Genomic DNA, 25278 nt, shown 5'->3' on the forward strand with positions numbered 1-25278 from the left:
ACAGCCAAGCAGAAGCAAGAAGAAAATCAAACGTCCCAGTGAAATTGTAATTATGGATAGGACTTTGAAGAGAAAGAGAGTAGATACCTAAGTACAGGTACAGAAATGCTGCAGTATAGGTAAGAAGGGAAGGGAAGGAGAAAGAAGTAGAGGTCATTGTCCACTAAACATTCTAACAAGGCTGACAAAACCGTGAGGAAGAGAGATGCCATAGGCAGAGTTCTTTATAGTCCCAGATGTAAAATCACTTTTCACTAAGTTACTCATTATAGGCTAGGTCATAAAGGAGTCAACCTAGGAAGGATTCTGGACCATAAAGTCTGTTGGGAGCTCTCAAGGGCTGGCAGAAGTTTGCCAAAATCCCTTTAGGCAGAGAGAAGTAGAAAAGAAATGATGCAAATTCCAGGCATTTTCTGTGGTTGCCACTATTGTCACCTTAGGCTATTAATCCAGAGAAGATACCATTCTCTCCTGAAGACATTTTAAAATTATCTCACTAAATATAACAACATGATATTCATCACTCAGGAAAACAATCGCCACACATATTTCTATAATATTTATGTTAAGGCAACAAGTATTTTTTTTAAATACATGCCTCGAGCCAAGCACTGTGCTAAGATACAAAAATGGACAAAAAATAGTCCCTATAGTCAAAGGAGCTCACATTCTTGGAGAAACAATATGTATATACAATACATATATAGGATACATTGGGAAGTTACTAGCACCAAAGAAGACTAAGAAAGGATTATTGAAATAGGTTGTAGTTGGCCAAAGATTTTGAAAGGAAAATTAATTTTAATATTGTTAATACTTCCTTCTTTGAAAAGATCATTCTGGCAGTACCTTAAAGAGAAGTCCTAGATATTCTTAAGAATGACATTGCAGTCCTGCTCTTAAAGCACTTTGCTCTCAACTAAGTTGGGTTGGATTCCACCTTAGGAATCTGAGTTCTGTTTACCTTATAAACAAAAATTTTATTTGGACTCATCTCAGCTATGGAATTTGGTTCAAGTGCTTATGAACTTCTCATTAAGATTTGGGGCCAATTGGATCATGAAGGAGAAAATATCTAAAAAGCCAGTGGTTTTTTTTAACTCAGATTGCCAAAAGTAGCTGGACCTCAGGATCAGGCCTTTCTCCTCATGAGCAGACCTTGCTCCTCATATAACTCTCTCTTCCACTGCTTTTCTTCCTGACTGTATAAATTTCTCTATGGACATTCATATATTCAGAAACATGGTAGTGTCCCAGGTTTGTGACTCAATCTCCATTAAATATCCTTTTTCCTCCATATATGGGTTTCATTTATTTCAGGATTGGGCAACTTGAAGTCACTGATGGAATTTCAGATATTTAAATCACCATATTATCAAAATGTTTCTGATTCAAAAACTAATTAAATGAAGTATACAATATGAATGTGGCAAAATTATGAATTTTGGTATAGTGAAACAAGCAAAGGATTTGATATATAGAATTGGCTTCTAAAGTTATTATCTTGATGATCCTAACCAAGTCTTAGTGGCTCTACTGGCCTCAGTTTTTTCAAATATAAAATTAGGGAGTTGGATTATATTATCTATGAAGTCTCTTCTAGATCTTAATCTATAATGTCTATGATAAGAATTTTTTTTTGGAAAAAAAAAGATATGAAAATGCTTTTCATCTCCAATTCAGTAACAGGTGAAAAACAATATAGAACTTTTTTTCTGTCTATCAGAAGGAGATTTTAGAGATTATGTAAGACCTAGGCAGCTAGATATTGCAATGGGTAGAATGCCTAGAGTCAGAAGAATCATCTTCATCAGTTCAAATCTAGCCTCACTTACTAGCTGTATGACCCTGGTTAAGTCCTATTTCCCTTAGTTTCCTCAGTTGTAAAATGAGGTAGAGAAGAAAATATCAAATCACACTGAAATTTTTGCCAAGAAAACCCCAAATGGAGTCAAGAAGAGTTGGAAATCACTGAAATGACCAAATGACAAAATCTTAGACCATTCAATCCCAGACACTGAGCTTGAAGTTTTCTATTAGATGATCAGTTGGTATGGTCTCTAGTAAATTATATTAATCTAATTTTCAATGGATGTATACATTTATGCACAATGTTACTCTGAAAATGTAATAAAGAGATCTAATGACTTTTTAGTCTTCATCATATTTATATTTTGCTCTATCTTTGCTATGTTTTAAGGTACACTATGAGATGAAATGCACTGAGATTTTTAAAAAAGTATTATTAATTGCATTTGCCTTCATTGAGCTATCATGTTATCTTTTCATTTTTATCATAACCTTTTTACTGGCTTTTGTACATCCTATTTTATACATTTGTATACACATTTATGTTTTATAAATATTATATATGTTTGTGTGTTTATGAATGCATCTGTTTTCTATCTTATTCTATTCAGTTTTCATTAATATTGTGATTTCAGTGTAAAGGGCTGGAAATATTTTCCCTTTATTAGGAGAAAAATGTATCAACTTTCCACATAGAATAGGTAATTCATAAAGGAAGATATGATAATGAAAAAGAAAAGTATTCCTTCAAGTTATTTTGCCTAACATAGTTTGACAATGAAATGTACATTTGTTCATTTTGTCATGCTATGGCTAATATTACAAAGAAATAATATACCATATACACACATGCCTATATCTGTGTGTAAAGAGGCATACATGTACATGTATGTATATATATATATACATATATATACACGTGCATGCATGTATGTATGTATTTGCCCAATATAGTATCAAAGGAATGAGAAAGATCATAAAGAGTTCAATCCTCCTGATGATATAGCCCAGTTCTGAAGTGATTTTTTGGCCAATAAGAATTTCCCCAAATTTTCAAGACACTGAATTAAGAGCGTAACATATAATAATTTATCTCCATTTCCAGTTCCTTTATAGTGATTTCCCAACTATTTAATAAGCTTAAGTGTCAAAGCTACTGAATCAGAATAGGGCACAATTCATTCTATTGGTGAGCCGTGTTCATTTTCTTCGTCATCGATGTCATCATTACCTTCATTATCAGCATCATCATGGTCATCAACACCATCAGCATCACCATCATCATTATCATCATCACAAACATCTTCTTTTTCCTCCCTCCTCCTCCTCTAAGCTTTTATCAAGAACCTAAAGGAATGTGGCATAACACAAAGTTCATTAAAGAGAAAGCATCCCTGGCTTTTGAAAGTTCAAAAATCTAACAATGATAACCTTGGAATTCCCTATAATTATCAGCATTTTTTAATAGTACAGAAATAACAAAAGTAAGATCTAGGGGGAGATTGTGCCTTGTATCCTTTCTTCCAAAGCAGTGGTAGTTCTTTTCCCTTTAAAAGTCTGATGAAACCTGTGGACCTTTCTTCAGAACATTTTTTAAAGCAAAAAGTAAAACTGATTACAAAGAAAAACAACTTTTTTGAAATATTATTGCCAAAATACAGTTTTGAAAAAGTTCATAGACTCAAGATTAAAAAATCTTTTTCTAAAGCATGTTTTCACATGGCAATCTCAATTCTATTTCTGACTGGTCTGGCCAATAAACTACCACCTAAATTTCTAATTCCAGGTAAGGGTATGGAGATAAAAATGCCAATACCTTTATTCATCTTTATTTTCTCCCTTTCATTATTTAATCATTTCATCTTAGTAGGACCTCCTAACATGAGGTCTAATGGAATGCTCCCTGCCAGGGCCAGGGGACCCAGATGAGAAAAGTCTGGAAAGGCCTCAAGTATATGCAAGCAGAAAGGGCTAATTGGTCTCTACAAAAAAATAAAATAAAATAAAAATAAAAATAAAGAGGAGGGGGATGGATTTGTTAGAGCAAGAAAAGCTGTCTAATTCTATACATCCAAAAAGAATTAAAGATAGTTTGCTACAGGACTGGCAGAATGGCCTGAAAGTTGTTGCCTGGGGGCTGTCAGTACTGGGACCTGCTTTTAATTAAGTTTCAGCCTAATAGTTTTCTTCACTAAAGAATTCTCCTGGGGTTTTTTGGCCTGGAGGTTCTTGTCCTCAGCAACTTTTCTGAGATTGAGTCCCATTTTCTCCCTCATTAGATAACTGACTTTAATCCCTTAATGTTATATTATATGAGGGAAAACACACTTTTGTCAGCTCCATAGATGATGTCTAGGGTATTTTATCTATCCATTAGTAAAAAGTCCTTAAATGTCTTTCACACATATATACATATGTATATATATATATGTGTGTGTGTGTGTGTGTGTGTGTATGTATGTATATGTATACACACACACACACACACACAGGATTTAGCATTGGAAAGACCTAAAGATGACATCTCATTCAACCTTCTCATTTTATAGATAAAGAAAGGGGGGTTTCAGATCCAAACACCATGTTCTTTCCATTATGCCAAAGCAGCTTCTTTCATGCCACTGAATAGCCCCTATTCTATTGTTTTTATCTTCTTGGACATATAGCATCATACACACATACACACACACACACACACACACACACACACACAAAATCATGAGTGCTTCCATTTATTTTCCAGCAGTTTGTTCTTTACAATTTTCTATAGGAGACTGCAAAAATTTTGTTACAAACCTTTATCTTTACTAGATAGATATCTTTACTAGATTAGAGATGTCATAAAATCCTCTAAATTTAGAGCTGAAGGGCACCTCAATTCCATCTATTCCAATCTTCTCATTTTATAGATGAAGAAACAGTCCTAGAGAAATTTGAGTGGCTCACCTGAAATCTAAAAGGTAGTAAGAAAGAAACCAAAGTAATTATGGGTTGTCTTAACTCCAGAACCAGTATCATTTCCATTGTACCAACATAGCTCATCATCCAACCAAAACCACTCATACATGCATTACCTTATTATTATTTGATATCTTATACTGAGTGGAAAATTAAGAGTATTTCCCTACATCATTTTACCACACATATACTTTTTCTTTTATTTTAAGAAGAAACCATAGCTGCTGGTAAGGTTTCCATAGGCACTTTCTGAAACATAAATTAGTTCCATAGTTGAAGGGAAAATGGTCCAATTTACTATAAGTGTTTTGATTTTTTTTTTCCTTTTAAAAAAATAATTTCCTTTAGGGAATATTTTTTGCATAAAATCAAGTGTATTTCATGCCCTGAAAGGCAGACAAAGTATTAAATTAAAGGAGCAATCAATCAACCAACTAGCATAAAATAAAGGACAAAAATGGAGCAGTTCCTACTCTCAAAGAGCCTGTTTTCTATCAGAGAAGAAGACATGTAACTATATAGATGAATCTATATCTCCATGCATATATATAGATATAATACATAGAGATGTCTATATATTATAAATGGTCTACCAGGGGAAATACTATGTAGGTATATTGGTATGCACATATCTCTATAGATACACCTCTGCATGTGTGTGTACAAATGTGTGAGTATATATGTATATAACTCCAGCTGGCTACTTATTTACATCACTCTGTCTTGAACTATGAAACTAACTGATGTTTCTAAAAGTCCCTATGGAAACTTTGCCAGCAGCTATAGCTTCTTCTCAAAGTAAAAGTAAATGTATGGGAAAATGCTCTTTTTAATTTTCTATTCGGTATAAGTCATCAAGTCATGATTAGGTAATGCATGTATATTAGTGGTTTGGGTTGAAGGATGGGGTATCTTGGTATAATAGAAAGAACAGTGGCTCTGGAGTTTGAGGATCCACAATTCACCTTGGTTTCTTAGTTACTACCTCATTGCTTGCCATTATATAATAATATTCTTTGCTCTCCAAGAGAAACAAAATGACATCATTATTAGAGTCAAGTTAGTGTGTCCAGTTGTAATCAGAGTAATATGAGTATGGAATGCTCTGTCACAGGTCAGACACAAATAGTTCCAATGAACATTTGGGATGGATTCTCTAACTTGATACATCTTACATTTCTTCTGAGCTAATTCAATTCTGTTTTGTTAACAGAGCACAGCACCTTCTCTGTTAAGGACACGCCATGCTAGGCAATCCTGTGCCAGTATCTCCCATGTCATACAATTCTAAAGTTCTTAAAAAAGGCCTTGAGAGAGTCCTTGTATTACTTTTTCTGACCACCTTATGGATGCTTGCCCTGTGTGAATTCTCCAAAAACTAGTCTTTTTGGCAAGCGTTCATATAGCCAGTCCTATGGATTTGTGTTCTCTGTGGGTCCAAGAAGCTCTAGCAAGCACAGTGACCACAACTCAGTAAACCATTTAGGAAGTTGGACTAAACCAGGTTAAGGGTAACCAAAAGATCTCAAACCCTGCAATGACTTAGGGAGATATCTATCTAAAATATGTTAAGCCAAATATGTTCAACCTGATGAAATGGATAGATGAGAATGGCCATGAAGATAGGTGGAATAGGTACTGTGGAAAGCTGAAAATGTGGTTAGACATCAAATACACCAATATCATCCACTGCATCTCAAGTCACCAGTCATCCTGACTCCCTTCTGCCGTTACACAGGGATGGCTAGAAGAGAGAATGGGACCAATGACTTTATGCAACTATGACTCACTTAAATTCAGTTTATACATGAATCAAAATATAGCCATATCATTTTCCATTTCTTCCTATCTCAAAGTGGTGTCAATGAGTGAGTCACAAAGAAACAGGTGTGTATACCTTGGGAGCTGTAGTCACAACCTTGCACACAAATGTCCTAGTCCATAGAGTCATTTTCTTACTGAGGCAGCAGTAGGATTTGGCAACAGTCAGGTGTCTGAGCAACCTTTTAAGGATTGCATTGCTCACCTCCATGTGTGAGGAAGGGGGCAGAAAAGATGCATTAAAATTGTCTATTTACCCAACATTGTCCTGACTGCTGCAGCAGTTGGGGATCCCACCCTATGGTCCAAACACTAAGGAATGTACAAAAACATGTGCAAAACTGATTCCACTCACCATCAATACATGGAAAGTGTGTACACTTATAGACAAAATTCAGTAGACCTGAAAGATGAACAGCTCTTGTTACAAGAGAGCTCAACAGGTATCACATCCAAATAATAGCTTTGAGTAAAACGAGGTTGACAAATGAAAATCATCTTACTGAAGTTAGAGCTGTATACATGCTTTTCTGGGGTAGCCATAGTGACAGGAAGAACCATGAAGCTGGTGTATGTTTTACAATCTAATCTAATAATCTAATATGTGTGTGTGTGTGTGTATATATATATACACACACACACACATATATGTATATGTATATACATATATATGTACATATGCATGTGAGTATGTACACTCATTCATCTCTTTGTGCATTTGCAAAGATATTTTGTGTGGGAGGGAATCAAACTTTTGTGTCCATCAGTTCAACTCCCAGTGAGTAAACTTCCTCTATCAATGTAGTTCAGCACCAATGACTTTTAGTTGCTATCTGGATGGAGCCTTTGATAGGATTAGGAACTTAGAAGGCAGCAGGTTTTAAAGGTCTAATTTAGACCTAAATCTTCTCCATTCCATGTTTGCTAGATATTATGCATATTGACTTCTCAGGGCAGGTATGCTCAATAAAATATATATAAATAAACAATACAATAAACAAAATATATACAAAAATAAAATGTATAAAAAATGCCCTAATTAGGGTGCAATGGAGGGAGGAACTAAAAGTCATGTAATCAGAGAGAATCTGGTGCCCCATTTAAGATCATTGAGTTTGTACAGTGAGTTGCTTGCCATTTGCTTGGATAGAGGCTGGTGAGTTCATCAATGTAGGGAACTCCCAGTGAGTAAACTTCCTCTATCAATGTAGTTCAGGCCCAATGACTTTTAGTTGCTTTCTGGAGCCTTTGATAGGTTTAGGAACTTAGAAGCGTATCAAAAGTATAAATTAGACCTCAGACTAAAAGCTATGTGATCCCAGAGCATCCAGTGTCACACTTAAGATCACTGAGTCTATACAATTAGTAGTTTGGCATCTGCTTGGATAGAGGCTGAAAAAATTAAGTCAGAAATCACTCCTTTAGTTTTTTCTATTTGTCATCTACAGTCTCTTCCAATCTATCTCCAATCTGGAGTTTAGCTGGAAGTAAAACATGGTAACTTCCCCAAGCAGATTTATTTATTTGGAGGTAAGGAAAATTTATAGCAATAAAGGAGGATTGCAGAAATTTCCCAAGTCTTTCTTTTGGATAAAATGTATTGTTGGTGAGGGTGGTGGAAAATTGGAAGAACTATACCAGAGAGGAGCTGCTGCTGAGGGTTTCCTTATTGCTTGTTCATTTACGTTTTATCCCCTATAGGGTATAGCAACAACTGAAACATGAGTCTAATCATCTTCTGCACAACCTCATATGCCAGAATGTCAGTCCTACAAGGAAAACAGAACTGAAGCAAGTACTATCACACCATGGATTCTAACCCTCCACACTGCCACATCATCTCTGTCCAACTTCACAGTAACATGCATTTTGGCCATCACCACTGCTGTTTTTCCTTGCACAATCTTTATCCTATCTTCATCCTGACACCCCGAATTCTCTCAGGGAAATGCAATTATTTTCTCTGCTTTGAGCTGCCTTGGCAATGGGGATAGAGAAGAACTAATTTATGCAAGACAAAATACTTGCATATTGTCATTTCTTCTCTATATATTTTAAAATGCAGTAGAATGTCAGTTCCTTGGGGGCAGAGATTATTTCAGTTTGTATATTCAGAATTTGGTATAGTACTTCATACATATTAGATACTTGTTTGGTGAATTAAAGTGAATCTCTCCATATCAGTTCCATATCAGCCCAATATTGTTCAATGTTTAGTTGTATTCAAGTTTCAACTAGCATCAAGTGCCTACTAAGTGAAAGTCATATGTTCCTAGGCACTAAGGATACAAAGATGATTATGAGAAGTACCTGCCCTGAAGCTCTTAACATTTAAATGGCAAAAACCTTAAAGGAAAGAGTATCTTAAATCCTACTTGTCATTCATATTACATTTTCCCATATAACTACTCTGTGATATATTAATAACAAGTATTAGCTTGGTTTTACAATAAAGGAAGAATGAGACTCAACAGTGAAGAAACCTGCCTGTTCACAAGGATAGTAAATACTGAAACTAATATTTAAACTGATGTCCCATAGTTCCTTATCTGGATCTTTTTTTGCTTAGTACTTCCATATGTGCATCTGTGTTTATTTATACACACACATACACATACACACACATATACACATACACACACATATACATATACACACAAATATACATACACACACACACATATATATAACAATTTTACATAGTTATATATATATATATATGTGTGTGTGTGTGTGTGTGTGTATACCTATGTAAAATTGTCACCCTTAAATCATAATGTGATAAATACAACAAATTACTTTTTAAAAACATATTAAAAACAAGAATCTGAGAGGCAGCCAGGGAATAGATTATAAGTTTCATGAGGACAGGGAATATCTTTACTTTCTTTTGGTATCCTCAGTTCTCAGCATAGTGTCTAGCATATAGCAGATACTTGATAAATATTTATTGAATTGAATAACGTATGTAAAAACCAGACTATTTGCTACACCACTATGTTGAATTTAATAAATGTGATAGAACTACATGCAAATAGTTTTACATTTGAGTTCAAAATTTTAACTTTTCCAAAGAGGAATGGGAGAGTGATTGTTAGACATGGTTTTCTGCGGTTGGGGGGGGGGGGGGCGGGTAGAGGGCCAAAGATAGTGAGGGAACTCTACTTAAGGTATAAGCCCCTTCAGCCCAGAGGGAACCTGCTAACAAGGTCTGGTTCAGACCCATCTCCCCTAAGGGCTCTCAGCCTCCCTGAGAAATCAAGGAGCGGTGACATCCTGTGTTGAGGCTGAAGCAGAGTGATACCAGATGGCCAACTATGTTCAATAGTGAGTTGTTTATGTGGTCCCACGTGCACAGTATATACTTAATACATGCCCAGTGTTGTTTTGGTTATATAAGAGTATGAGAGCATATAAGGGGGAGAGACTTTGTAATAAACGGACTCCGTATTTCTGTCATCCTCGAGAGTCCCACCTCATCACTTCTCTACTAGGAAGGTATATTTTAATCACCCTGGTGTGGGGGCGCTAGAAAGCAGAACACAACATGGAGGGAGTGAATGCTTTTAAGAGGACTGCAAGTTCAAAATCAATCAGCAGTAGGATTTGATGATCAAAAACAGCTAAAGCCATCTTGGATTGTATTAAGACAAACCTAACTCTCAGTAAGAAAGACATCGTAAAGGTCCTCTATAAAGGGTCATGGTCAAAATTTATTTAGATTACCATGTTTAATGCTGGGCCCCACACTTAAAGCCAGAGAGCATGCATAGAAGGGCAATCAAAATGATAAAAAATCTTGAATCCTCATGTTGAATTAAAATCTTCTGGAAGAAGCGGGACTATTTAGCCTAGAGTAGACAACAATTGCATTCAAGACTTTGAAGGTTTGTTATGTGAAAAAGTGTGTTGTGTGTTATGTTAATTTATTCTGTTTGGGTATCGACTTCCAGCCAAGATGGCGGAGAGGAGGCGCACAGCTGCATAAGGTCTGTGTTTTCTCTCAGAATCCACTTCATTACAAGTCTCTGAATTAATGCTTGACTGAAAAAAAACCCACAAATAGTTACCAAGAGAAGACATCCTTGAGATTCTCCAGGAAAGGTCTGTTTTTGCGCAAGGGCTGGGACGGTTTTGGATCGCGCGCAGGGTGTGGGCAGCGGCAATGAGAGCATGGGAGCAGACTGGAGAGGGGGTGGGGTGTGATCGCAGCCATCTCTGTGGGGAGAGCTTTGCTACAGGATTGGATACTTTGCCCTGGCAGCAAGTCAGCAGCCCAGCAGAGAAGCTAAAAACACCAGGGGGGCGGGGGGGAGTGTGAAGAATACAACCCCAAACAGCTGGAGTCTCTCGGGACCTGGCCACCCCTCCCCCACAGTGACTCAGCATGCTCTAGGATCTCAGAGCGCAGGCGCAGCACAGTAGGGCCAGTGTCTCACTGCTGCCCCCGCAGTCTGTAGAGGAAGCTCGGCAACACCACCCAGCCCCTCCCCCAAAGAAAGCAGATTCCATTTGGGGCTTTTTTCCTTTTTTTCTTTACTAGTTTGTCTTTGATTCTTCTCTGACAAAATGAGCAAAAAAGTGAAAAGGACCTTAACCATTGATAGCTCTCTATCTAAGCAGACTCTAAACCCTGAGGAGATTAAAAACAGACTGTCTCCAGATGAATCCCCAAAGGAGGAGATCATCTGTTCCTCAGATGAATCTCATAGAAGAAATTAAAAAGGCTCTCACAAGAGAGTTAGAAGAAAAGTGGGAAAAGGAGAGGGAGGCTTGGCAAGAGAGTCTGGAGAAGTCATCCCACTCATTTACAGACAGAGTGGATAAAGAAATCAAATCCTTGAAAAATAGGATTAGTGAGCTGGAAACAGAAAATAGCTATTTAAAAAACAAAATTGGTGAAATGGAAAAAAATTCCATAGAACAAAAGAACTCAATTGGACAATTAGAAAAAGATATTAAAAAAGTGAATGAAGAAAATACTTCATTGAAAATCAGAATTGAACAAATGGAATTGAATGACTCGAGGAGACATCAAACAATGGAAAAAATGTGAAATACCTTCTTGGGAAAACAACAGACCTGGAAAATAGATCTAGGAGAGACAATCTGAGAATTATTGGACTCCCAGAAAAATATGATGAAAAAAAGAGTCTGGACACTATTTTCCAGGAAATTATCAAAGAGAACTGCCCAGAAGTCATAGAAACAGAGGGTAAAAGAGACATTGAAAGAATTCATCAATCACCTACTGAAAGGGATCCTAAAATCAAAACACCAAGAAATATAGTGGCCGAATGCCAGAACCCTCAGACGAAAGAAAAATTACTGCAAGCAGCTAGAAAAACCCAATTCAAGTATCAAGGAGCCACAATAAGGATCACTCAGGATCTAGCAGCATCCACATTAAAAGATGGAAGGGCCTGGAATATGATATTCTGAAAGTCTAAGGAATTTAGTATGCAACCAAAAATAACTTACCTAGCTAGAATGAGCATCTTTTCCCAGGGAAGAAAATAGTCATTCAACGAAATAAATGAATTTCACCTATTTTTGATGAAAAAACCAGAACTTAACAAAAAGTTTGATCTATAAATATAGAACTCAAGAGAAATCTAAAAAGGTAAAAAGAAATCTTGGGAACTATAGTTCTGCTATAAAGATATATAAAGAATACATGTATACCTTGTTCTAGAAACTAGATGTGGAAAGGACATTGTACCAGAAAAAGGGTAAAGTGGGGGTACTACATCTCACAAAGAGGCAAAGGAAACCTATTATAGCTGAGAGAAAGAACGGAGGGGGATGAATATAGGGGGTATCTTATTGCCATCAGAATTGGCTCTAAGAGAACAATTTTAGACATATTCAATCTATGGTGAAACTTCTCCCACCTTATTGAAAAGTGAGAAGGGAAAAGTGAAAAGGGAAGGAATAAGCCAAGCAGAAGGGAATACGGAAACTGGGAGGGAAAGGGGTAAGATAGGAGGAGGAACTCTAAGGCGGGACTGGGGAGAGGGATACTAAAAAGGGAGGGCTGTGAGAAGCAAGTGGTGTTCACAAGCTTAATACTGGGAAAGGGGGGTTAGGGAGAAAGAAGGGAGAAAAGCATAAACAGGGGTTAACAAGATGGCAAGTAATACAGAATTGGTAATTTTAACCACAAATGTGAATGGGATAATCTCCCCCATAAAGAGGAAGCAGTTAGCAGAATGGATTAAAAGCCAGAATCCAAGAAGATGTTGTTTACAGGAAACACACCTGAAGTGGGGAGATACAAGCAGAGTAAAGATAAAAAGTTGGAGCAACTTTTCTTCAGGTGCTTCAGGTGAAGTCAAAAAAGCAGGGGTAACCATCCTGATCTCAGATCAAGTGAAAGCAAAAATTGATCTAATTAAAAGAGATAAGGAAGAGCACTGTATCTTGTGAAAGGGTAGCATAGATAATGAAGCAATATCAATATTAAACATATATGCACCAAGTGGTATAGCATCTAAATTCTTAAAAGAGAAATTAAGAGAGCTGCAAGAAGAAATAGACAGCAAAACTATAATAGTGGGAGATCTCAACCTTGTACTCTCAAAATTAGATAAATCAAACCACAAAATAAATAAGAAAGAAGTCAAAGAGGTAAATAGAATACTAGAAAAGTTAGATATGATAGATCTCTGGAGAAAACAAAATGGAGGCAGAAAGGAGTATACTTTCTTTTCAGCAGTTCATGGAACCTATACAAAAATTGACCATATATTAGGACATAAAAACCTCAAACTCAAATGCAGTAAGGCAGAAATAGTAAATGCATCCTTTTCAGACCACGATGCAATGAAAATTACATTCAACAAAAAACCAGGGGGAAGTAGACCAAAAAATAATTGGAAACTAAATAATCTCACACTAAGGAATGATTGGGTGAAACAGAAAACCATAAACATAATTAATAACTTCACCCAAGAAAACGACAATAATGAGACATCATACCAAAATGTATGGGATGCAGCCAAAGTAGTAATAAGGGGAAATTTCATATCTCTAGAGGCCCACTTGCATAAAAAAGAGAAAGAGAAGGTCAATGAATTGGGCTTGCAACTAAAAATGCTAGAAAAGGAACAAATTAAAAACCCCCAGTCAAACACTAAACTTGAAATTCTAAAAATAAAAGGAGAGATCAATAAAATTGAAAGTAAAAAACTATTGAATTAATTAATAAAACTAAAAGTTGGTTCTATGAAAAAACCAACAAAATAGACAAACCCTTTGTAAATCTGATTAAAAAAAGGAAAAAGGAAAATCAAATTGTTAGTCTTAAAAATGAAAAGGGAGAACTCGCCACTAACGAAGAGGAAATTAGAGCAATAATTAGGAGTTACTTTGCCCAACTTTATGCCAATAAATTCAACAACTTAAATGAAATAGAAGAATACCTCCAAAAATATAGCTTGCCCAAATTAACAGAGGAAGAAGTAAATATCCTAAACAGTCCCATCTCAGAAAAAGAAACAGAACAAACTATCAATCAACTCCCTAAGAAAAAAATCCCCAGGACCAGATGGATTTACATGTGAATTCTATCAAACATTTAAAGAACAATTAACTCCAGTGCTATATAAACTATTTGAAAAAATAGGGATTGAAGGAGCCCTACCAAACTCCTTTTATGACACAGACATGGTACTGATACCTAAACCAGGTAGGCTGAAAACAGAAAAAGAAAATTATAGACCAATCTCCCTAATGGATATTGATGCTAAAATCTTAAATAAAATATTAGCAAAAAGATTACAGAAAATCATCCCCAGGATAATACACTATGACCAAGTAGGATTTATACCAGGAATGCAGGGTTGGTTCAATATTAGGAAAACTATTAGCATAATTGACTATATCAATAACCAAACTAACAAAAACCATATGATCATCTCAATAGATGCAGAAAAAGCATTTGATAAAATTCAACATCCATTCCTAATAAAAACACTTGAGAGTATAGGAATAAATGGACTTTTCCTTAAAATAGTCAGGAGCATATATTTAAAACCATCAGTAAGCATCATATGCAATGGGGAAAAACTGGAACCTTTCCCAGTAAGATCTGGAGTGAAGCAAAGTTGCCCACTATCACCATTATTATTCAATACTGTATTAGAAACACTAGCCTCGGCAATAAGAGTCCAGAAAGAGAATAAAGGAATTAGAGTAGGCAATGAGGAAACCAAATTATCATTCTTTGCAGATGATATGATGGTATACTTAGAGAACCCCAGAGATTCTACTAAAAAGCTATTAGAAATAATTCATAACTTTAGCAAAGTTGCAGAATACAAAATAAATCCCCATAAATCCTCAGCATTTTTATACATCACCAACAAAATCCAACAGCAAGAGATACAAAGAGAATTCCATTCAAAATAACTATCGACAGCATAAAATATTTGGCAATCTATCTATCAAAGGAAAATCAGGAATTATATGAGCAAAATTACAAAAAACTTTCCACACAAATAAAATCATATTTAAATAATTGGAAAAATATTAAGTGCTCTTGGATAGGACGAGTGAATATAATAAAGATGACAATACTCCCTAAACTAATTTATTTATTTAGTGCTATACCAATCAGACTTCCAAGGAAATGTTTTAATGATCTAGAAAAAATAACAACAAAATTCATATGGAATAATAAAAGGTCGCGAATCTCAATGGAATTAATGAAAAAAAAATCAAATGAAGGTGGCCTACCTGTACCTGATCTAAAACTATATTATAAAGCAGCAGTCACCAAAACCATTTGGTATTGGCTAAGAAACAGATTAATTGATTAGTGGAATAGATTAGATTCACAAGATAGAATAGTCAATTATAGCAATCTAGTGTTTGACAAACCCAAAGAGCCTAACTTTTGGGATAAGAATTCATTATTTGACAAAAACTGCTGGGTTAACTGGAAATTAGTATGGTAGAAATTAGGCATGGACCCACACTTAACACCGTATACCAAGATAAGATCAAATGGATCCATGATTTAGACATAAAGAACAAGATTATAAATAAATTAGAGGAACATAGGATAGTTTATCTCTCAAACTTGTGGAGGAGGAAGAAATTTGTGACCAAAGATGAACTAAAGACCATTATTGATCACAAAATAGAAAATTTTGATTACATCAAATTGAAAAGCCTTTGTACAAACAAAACTAATGCAAACAAGATTAGAAGGGAAGCAACAAACTGGGAAAACATCTACATAGTTAAAGGTTCTGATAAAGGCCTCATTTCTAAAATATATAGAGAATTGACTCTAATTTATAAGAAATCAAGCCATTCTCCAATTGATAAATTTGACCAAGGATATGAACAGACAATTTTCAGAGGATGAAATTGAAACTATTACCACTCATATGAAAGAGTGTTACAAATCACTATTGATCAGAGAAATGCAAATTAAGACAATTCTGAGACACCACTACATACCTGTCAGATTGGCTAAGATGACAGGAAAAAATATTGATGAATGTTGGAGGGGATGCGGGAAAACTGGGACATTGATGCATTATTGGTAGAGTTGTGAATGAATCCAACCATTCTGGAGAGCAATCTGAAATTACGCCCAAAAAGTTATCAAACTGTGCATACCCTTTGATCCAGCAGTGCTACTACTGAGCTTATACCCCAAAGAGATACTAAAGAAGGGAAAGGGACCTGTATATGCCAAAATCTTTGTGAAAACCCTGTTTGTAGTGGCTAGAAACTGGAAAATGAATGGATGCCCATTAATTAGAGAATGGTTGGGTAAATTGTGGAAATGAATGTTATGGAATATTATTGTTCTGTAAGAAATGACCAGCAGGATGAACACAAAGAGGCTTGGAGAGACTTACATGAACTGATGCTAAATAAAAAGAGCAGAACCAGGAGCTCATTATATGCTTCAACAACGATACTATATGAAGATGTATTCTGATGGAAGTGGATTTCTTTGACAAAGAGATCTAACTCAGTTTCAATTGATCAATGATGGACAGAAGCAGCTACACCCAAAGAAAGAACACTGGGAAATGAATGAAAACTGTTTGCATTTTTGTTTTTCTTCCTGGGTTATTTCTACCTTCTCCCTATGTAACAAGAGATCTTTTCGGTTCTGCACACATATATTGTATCTAGGATATGCTGCAACATATTTAACATATATAGGACTGTCTGCCATCTAGGGCAGGGGGTGGAGGGAGAGAGGGGAAAAATCAGAACAGAAGAGAATGCAAGGGATAATGTAAAAAATTACCCTGGCATCGGTTCTGTCAATAAAAAGTTATTATAAAAAAAGAAAAAAGAAAAAAATGATTCTGTTTGGCCCTAAAGAACAAAATTTGGGATGAGGGATGGAACTTTCAAAAAAAATATATAGGCATGATATAAAGAAAACCTTTTCAATTCAATTAATTGCTTTTTATTGGTTTTTTTTTCTCATAGCCAAAACGTTTTGACTTTGTTTTCTGATTTCATCAATTTGCTTGGGATAAAATGTCCCTTCCCTCTATATTTGAGATGTTTATTCTTTTTTCTTCGTGTTTTTAAAATCATTTTAAGAAGTAATATGTATATTATCCATGTGCCAGAGGCACAATTTAAAATATAGCGACTCCTTATGTCAAAGAAAATTGAAGAGCAGTTAAGATCTACTTTGATAGATCTGGAAGTTCCTTAAACTTATAAAATCACAGATAAGGACTATTAAAATAATAGTTCATTTGTAGTTTAGTGTAGCCTATAATGTGAGAAACATATTCATAGATGTAGGCCCCTTACTTGATCATTCTCATCTAGTCATCTAGTTTTTCTTCTTTTCCTTTCTTGTCTTTTGTAGTTAGAGCTTATATAAATTAAAATTTAGGGTATAGGCAATAGTAATATTTATAGATTAAACACTTCTCAGTTGTTCCCTTAGCAACAACTTTAACTTAATGTGAGGAAATTACCGAGTAAAGAGTACGTTTAAAAATTGCTCTATTATGTTCAAAAATATGTTTAGAAAGTCTGAGGAAAAGAATTTGATTCCTTTAAAGAAGAATCCTTTATAAAGAGGAACCAGTTTACAAGGTGGAAAAATTTGGGAGCCAGCTAAGCTCACAAGCTATTCTTTCCACATCCCTACTTTATTCATCATATTTTTAATAGGTCGGCAGAATAAATTGAATGGGAATTGTTTGGGAGTTTTTCAGAAGCTGCAGACAACAAACAAAGGCCAGCAGAAGACACAGAGCTTATGTCCAAATATTTAATTCAAATTTTCCAATAAGGTTTTATAAACATCCCATCAAAGAAAACGAAAAAAAAATCAGACTTTTTCTCTGGCACAAAGGGAACTCCAAAAAATTTTATGATGACTTTCCAAATTGTGGAATGCTGCATGCCTAACCCCTGTGATGTGGAAGGGACAACTGTAATGTGGTATTTTGATATATTATATGCAGAGGAACACCTGAAGTAGTCTTGAGCTGAAGCAAGTAAACATCCTACAACTATCACAGGCATGGAACCTCAAATGGAAGTAGTGCAGAAACTGATCTCTCAACTGGAAGGATAACATTTGTGTGCATGAGTGTGTATTTGTGCACGTGTATATGTGCACACATGTGTGTGTTTCTATATAGACACCATGTCAGCTTGCATTGGGAATAAAATACATTACTCCAATTTACCAAATACACTTGAAGAAACACCAAAGACATGAATAAGACCCAAAGTAGAGCTGTCTCTCTTTACTCATCCCAAACTAATCATATTAAAGTTAAATGAATTTAGTATTTACCTATCTGTATACATATTATCCCATATTCACTCCTTACCTCTCAGTAAAAGGTAAGCTGTATGAGGGCAGGGATGACTTCATAGTTTTTTGTCTTTAAATTCCCAATCCTTCTCACAGAGCTGGGAGTAGTAGAAGCTTAACAAAAGGTTTGTTGGATTGAAATTAATTAAGATTTGAGGTTTTAAGAGGCCAGCTATATCCTCAATCTTGATATATAAAACTTCAAAACAAAAAGAAGAAAAAGAAATAGAAATGGCAGAAGTAATAATTAAGCAGAGGGGTTGAGACTCAAATAATATAATGGAAAATATTTTAATTTGGAGTTAAGACTACTGATGTACAAATCTTACTTCAAATAATGACTATCTGACTTTGGATAAAGCATTTAACTTCTCTGGGCTTCAGTTTTCTCTCTTGTAAAATAGAGTTTTTGAATTAGATTGCCTCATCAACTAACTCTAAATCTAAGATCTGATAATTAATTGGTAAGAATATACCCATGTACCCGTGATAAATTCAGGCTTCAGAATAAACTCTATATTAGAACACACTAGAATAATTCATGGATTTGACAGCTGATCTATTTTAGAGCAATAATATCTTTAAAAATTGAAAATTTTTGAAATATGAAGCTAGAAAAAGTGATCACAAGATTACAAAAAGAGGCAAAAGTTCTAGTTTTCATCAAAGGGAAGAACATATATTCTTCAAAGTACAAGGATAAATTTATATTTAATTACTGGAAAAATTTTAGAATTTAGCAAAGGAATGATTTGTGATATTTAAAAAGGAAGGTGTGGTCAATAAGATGATTATGGACCATGAAAAATAAGCCATGTAAGACTAATATTTGTTTATTTAAGGTAGGATGACTAGACTGCTAACTCATGGGAATATCATAGACATGATTTAGTTTCAACAAGATTTTTGACAAAGTATATATTTGTATGAAAATAAATTATATTATTAGAAATTAATTAGTTGATCCTAGTCTAGAAGAAAATATCTAGAAGAATGCTCTATGGTTTGTTTGTTTGTTTGTTTGTTTTGGAATTATTCCATGTTTGGGATTTGGTTTTTTGGTTTGTCTTTTTGAAGCAATGACTTGGATGAAGTCATTTGTACTTAACAAATTTGCAAGACGCAAAGCATTAATACCTTACAGAATAGATTCAAAATCTGAAAAATCCACAATAAGCTTAAATAATGAATCAAATCTAGATATCTGAAATTTAATTGAGATAAATAGTCTGTGCTTGAGTTGAAAAAATAAATTAAACAAGTGCAAGACAATGGAGGAATGTATAGGCAACAATTCATGTGAAAAACTTCTTAAGATCTTACTGAATTTTAATTTGCATGTAAGTCAACAAAGTGATATAAAAGGAAAAAAATCAACAACATTAAGAAAAAAATTTTGTCAGCAGATGGAGAAATGATATTCTCACTGTACAATGACATCCAGACCACATCTAGAATATTATATACAGTTATGGTTGCACATTTTAGGAAAGACATTGATAAACTAGATTACATTTCAGATTAGGGTGATGAGATAACTGGGCAAAGAGCCATGTTAGGAATAGTTGAAAGAATTAAAATTGCTTAGTCTGAAGACAATGAGAATTAAAAGATATTTATTAGTTACCTTTAAATATTTAACAGACTACCTTACAGGAGATAAAACAGCTTTGTCTGAGAGAGCAGGGCTAGGTTGAATTGATGAATATTACAAAGGTTTATATTTCAAGTCTGAGATAATCTTCTGAACAATTGGAACATTGTCTAAATTGAACATCAGAACAATTGGAACTTCCACATTTTTCACTTTAAACAATCAGAAGATTCATGTTAACAGAAATTTTCCAAACAAATTTAAACAGGCTTTCCTGGAAGGTGATAGATTCCACATTGTCTTCAAAGAAAGACCATATGACAACTTGTCAAGAATTATGCAAAAGAGAATTTTGTTCTTTTATGAATTGATGAGATGAAACAAATAATTTGGAACTTAAGCAGAGGAATAAGGTATATAATAACAACAAATGTGGAAGAGTTAAGGAAAAACAGGAACATCAATGAATTTTTGATGGAGCTATGAATTGGTCCAGCCATACTGGAAAAAAGTTTGTAACTATACCTCCAAAATTTAGTAAGCTATGGATAACTTTTAGAATAGTCATGCCAGTATCAAGTATTAAGTCCTACAAAGAGATGAAAAAATATGATAGAATCTTATGTACAAAAATATTTATGGCCACATACAAGAAATATTTTTGTAGTGACCACATAACTAGAAACTAGAGGTATCCATCAAACAGAGAATGGTTGAATTGATTGCGATATATAAGTGTAAAATAATAGTTCCATATTACAGTAAAGAAAGACATAGTTTCAGAGTAAGCTGAGAAGACATTTCAAGTGATACAGAATAAAATGTGCAAAATAGAACAATTAATATAACATTATAGAAATAAATACTTTTAAAGGCTTAAGAAAACCATTCAACACAGTGATGAACTATTGATGCAGTTTGAATGTTCTCAATTCCTGGTAGTCATGAGGTTAGTGGCAATAAGAGAGCTGTTAACTATTCCCTTTAAATCAGCCACAGGTTTAAAGGTGAAAGAATTCATTTATTCCCGAATTATTAGTTGCAAAATGAAAGTTTATTGTTGGATAGAAATCAGTTTGCTAAAGGACTGACTTCTATAGTGGCAGATCTATTGGGAAATGGAATTTTGGCATTGAGAATGCTTTTTCACCTGGCAGAAGGGTCCTGGCAGCTAAACAAACTACCTAGGGCCATCTGCTGAAGAGCTTAGTTCTAGGAAGCTGTTATATTGCGTATCTTGGTGGGGGCTGGGACAGCCGGAGCTGATCAGACCAGGATTCCTCAATTGAATGAAAGTTTAGAATTTCTATGAGAGTTGATTTGTCCTGAGCCTGGGAGATCCTGATCTCTGAGATCAGAAAAGGGGACATAATCTCTAAGAGTGATAATCTTAAAGGGAACAGTTCCGTTCCCCCTTCACTATGATTACAGAAGACCAACAATAGTATATACTACCCACCTCTTCACAGAGACATATAACCAATGAGGAAATTTGTTTTGTTTGACCTCACATATTTGTCACCGTGAAATTATTTTTCTTTTTTTAAATTTTTTTTCCCACTGGAATGAGGAAGTTGAGTCAAAAAATATTGCTTCTTACTTGAAAATATAATTTAAATTAACAAGGTAATATAGGCAAATAATTATTGTTAATTTCCAATATGGGGAACTAATATTAAAAAAGACTCAGCTCACAGTTTCCATCTGGGAGCTACTAAATTGTGATAGTGTGATCAGACATTAGCTCCTACTTCATAATTAGCTTGGGGCTCTGCTTAAATGAATTAAGCAAAAACGTTTGACAGAAAATGCAGAGCTGTTTCTTTCACTCATGAATTATTATTTTATTTTCAAGAAAACATTTTAAAGTTTGCAAAGCCCTTTATAAAATTTTTCTTTAAAGTAACACACTGAAAACTCAACAAAGTTTTAAGGGAAGATCAATTTCTTATTCATTAGAGTTCTAATGGAATTTTTTTGTTGTTGTTCCTATTCTGGTAAGGAGATAACTTTATAAGACTGTGTACTCTTTGCATCCTGCTTGCTTACTTCCTCCAAAAAAAAAAGAAAAGAAAAGAAAAAAGTAGCCACAAATTTACTCTTTAAAAAAAATAATAATGTGTCATATTAATATAGGAAAATCCTTGGGTCTTTTTTTTTTCATTTCATAGTGAAAAAAAGTGTCCTCCCCCTCCCCCAAATATAATTTATCTGTATAAAATTAGGTATAACATAAGATCATAGCTCTAAAGCTAAAGAAACCTAAGAGTTTAAACCATCTATTTTGAAGATGAGGCCCAGAAAGTTATTTGCTTCCAAGATCACACCTAGTAAGTAGTGGTGATAGGATTAAAATCCAGGACATGTGAGTACAATTTTAGCCCTTTTACACTCATGTTATTTCAACTACAATACAAAATAATTCTAAGATTTTTTTAACCTGAAAATTGTTTTTCTTTTTTGTTAAGTTAAAGAAGAACATGGAAAACAGGCTTAAATTTTAAAAAGGGGATTTTCCTACTAGAGACTTCATCCTTTGAACAACAAAAATACAGTGTGTGTGTGTGTGTATGTATGTGTGTGTGTGTGTGTGTGTGTGTGTGTGTGTGTGTGTGTGTTTGGAAAGACACAGAGAGAGGAAGCAATACTTAGAGCTACTCAGTGAACCATTCAGAGAACCTAGAATGGAATGGGGTTTTGGTGTCATAGTTAGAAAGGGGTGTTCTAGAGTACACTAAGAGCTTCCTGTTAGGCAGTGTATCTCATTTATCCTCTTGGTTGTTCCTGCCACTGTTTGAAAAACAGGAAGAGAAGTGAGGATCTAATCAGTAAGTCATATTTCAGGCATGAGATTTAGTTCTGCACTTAATGCCAGTGATAAAAATCTAGATTGTTAATGTTAAAAAAAAGTTCACAAGTTTAAGGAGAATTATGAAGAAAACTGGTTTTACTGCTTTTTCTCTTCTTATTTGAGAAAAAATGCCAAAAATAATGTTTAGTAATTAAAAGCTCATGTATAAGGATCATTGAAAAATAGCAACTGCCTAACAGTATCCTGATAACACTGAAAAGAAAAACAAAAAATAAAATAAAATAAAATGTGTGCCTTTAATGCTGCAAGAAAACATAAAGACTGCCAAGAGGCCACATTTACAGACTGCTAAATTGAATATTGTAACTATTGCTCTTGAGACTATCTAACTGGTTTTACATACCTTAAAAAAAAAAAAAAAAGTCTTCATCTACTTTCTAAGCAGGGTAATGGAAAATACCATTGGACTTTTTTCTAGGTAATTTTGAAAGGACTTTAATTTTTTTTCTCTCTGGCCCCAAATTTACTTATACTCATAATAGTTTACTATTTTACCAGTCCTAATATCTTAGCAGTTTTATGGCATTTCCATTAACTTGAGAGAAAGAATATGTAATAAAAACATAACATCATTTCACAGATTAAAGGTCATTTCTATGATAATATCAGTTATCCAGAACATAAATAACCATCTGAAAGTAAGAAAAATTGCTTCTGAGCATCAAGAAATCTCAGAAAGGCAATGTACTAAATGTTTTATACATTTATTCATAGAAGAACCAAGTAGGTCCTTTATTCAAAGCTTTCTGATTCTTATTTTAGAAACTTCTAACAAACTTGGTTACCTGGTTTCTCAGGTTCACATCAGATTAACAGAAAAAAAAAAAGTAAGAGGGTAGATCTGCTTGCAGAAGGCATATGATAACATTAAGCAGAAAAAAAAAAATCTAATAGCAATGGAGGAGAGAGAAAGCTTACAAAATTATAAGGAAGAAATAAGAGAGCATAGCAGTCAAACACTAATGAAAGAGGCAAACATTTCTACTCGCTTCAACAGTTTCTGATCGCATCATTACATTACAACACAGTACAACTGCTGATGTTCATAATGATGATTCTGAGTCAGCAAGAAGAGGGTAAATTTAATTCAATGACTAATGTTTAAAAAGACTGAGAAATAAATGTATGATTTATTTTTTAAAAATCATAAAGAAGAAGAAAATTGTAATAACATTACGATTAATATTTAAAGGGTAAACTTTAGTTATCTGATCATACATAATATGGAACCATTCATTCCCTAACAATAGAAAAGCAAAGCATTACTAAATTGGTTGAATGATTAATATTTTTCTTATCTTGCCATAGATAATAAGATTTCCCAACTTCTTGAATAACTTCAGGATTATAAATTATCTATAGTATACTTAAGGAAATGGAATATTAACCTCTGCTGACTTTCTTGACAGTGAACATTCTGAGGAACAGGAGTTTCGTTAATCTACATGGCCTATGAGGCATTTTTATGGGCAACATTTATAAACTATTGCCTCCTACTGAAACTAGGAAAGAATTTCCTAGTACTAAGTTGGACAAAGTAGGGCAGCAAGATGATAGCGTGGATAAAGTCCTGGGTCTGAAGTCAGGAAGACTCATCTTGGTCTCAGATACTTATTAGCTATGTGAACCTGGGCAAGTCAACTTAACCCTATTTACCTCAGTTTCCTCATCTGTAAAATGCCCCAGAAAAGAAAATGGCAAACTACTCCAGTATCCCAAATAAAATAATGAAGTCAAACATGATTAAAATGATTGAAAAACACCAAAATTTAAACAAGTTGCATCTACTGATGGAAAATGTTATAAATTTACATAGAAATTAAAAAATAATCACCCTTTTCCTTGCTTTATGAATAATAGATAACATCATATAATATATAGTAAAACATATAATAATATATTCCATTCATTCATATAGTAAGATTTTCTTAAATTCCTATCATTTAGTGCAAGCTTAGCATGATCTCAGAATCTAACTTTCTAGAACAAAAGCCAGATTTCTGTAGAACTGACAATTTAGGGTCCTCAAAAGTTATAATTTTGAGACTGAATATCCTACATTTAGTGAGTTCTTGAGAACTGTGCCTCTTTGGGGAAAAAAAAAAAAAAAAAACTTGTCCATATGTTATCCCATAGCAAGAGAAAATTATGTATAGTATTGGAACATCAGGCTGTAACCTGAGAACAAGCCCAGATTGTTTCCTTGTAAAGGAATTTTGTAGATAGACCAATCACCAGCTTTCAAAGAGAAAAGGAGCTTTAGAAGCATCAAATTTAATCTACATCCCATCAAAATTAATCTACACCCTAAAAGAATCATCTCTACAACATATATGAAAAAGTACTTAATCAGCCTTTGTTTGAAGACCACTAGGAGGAAAGAATCCACCAGAATTG

At 34.3% G+C, this 25278-nt stretch overlaps 1 long non-coding RNA gene across 1 annotated transcript; it reads right to left on the bottom strand.

The window, feature by feature from the left end:
• Window positions 1-2918: 2918 nt before the first annotated feature.
• On the bottom strand, window positions 2919-23827 carry LOC127537973 (uncharacterized). Its single transcript, XR_007947655.1, has 2 exons — window positions 23667-23827; window positions 2919-3156 (listed from the first exon to the last, which is right to left on the bottom strand). It is a non-coding gene; the product is annotated as an uncharacterized LOC127537973 (long non-coding RNA).
• Window positions 23828-25278: the final 1451 nt, after the last annotated feature.

The sequence above is a fragment of the Antechinus flavipes genome, chromosome 5 (assembly GCF_016432865.1).
Source record: "Antechinus flavipes isolate AdamAnt ecotype Samford, QLD, Australia chromosome 5, AdamAnt_v2, whole genome shotgun sequence".
Lineage (NCBI taxonomy): Eukaryota > Metazoa > Chordata > Mammalia > Dasyuromorphia > Dasyuridae > Antechinus > Antechinus flavipes.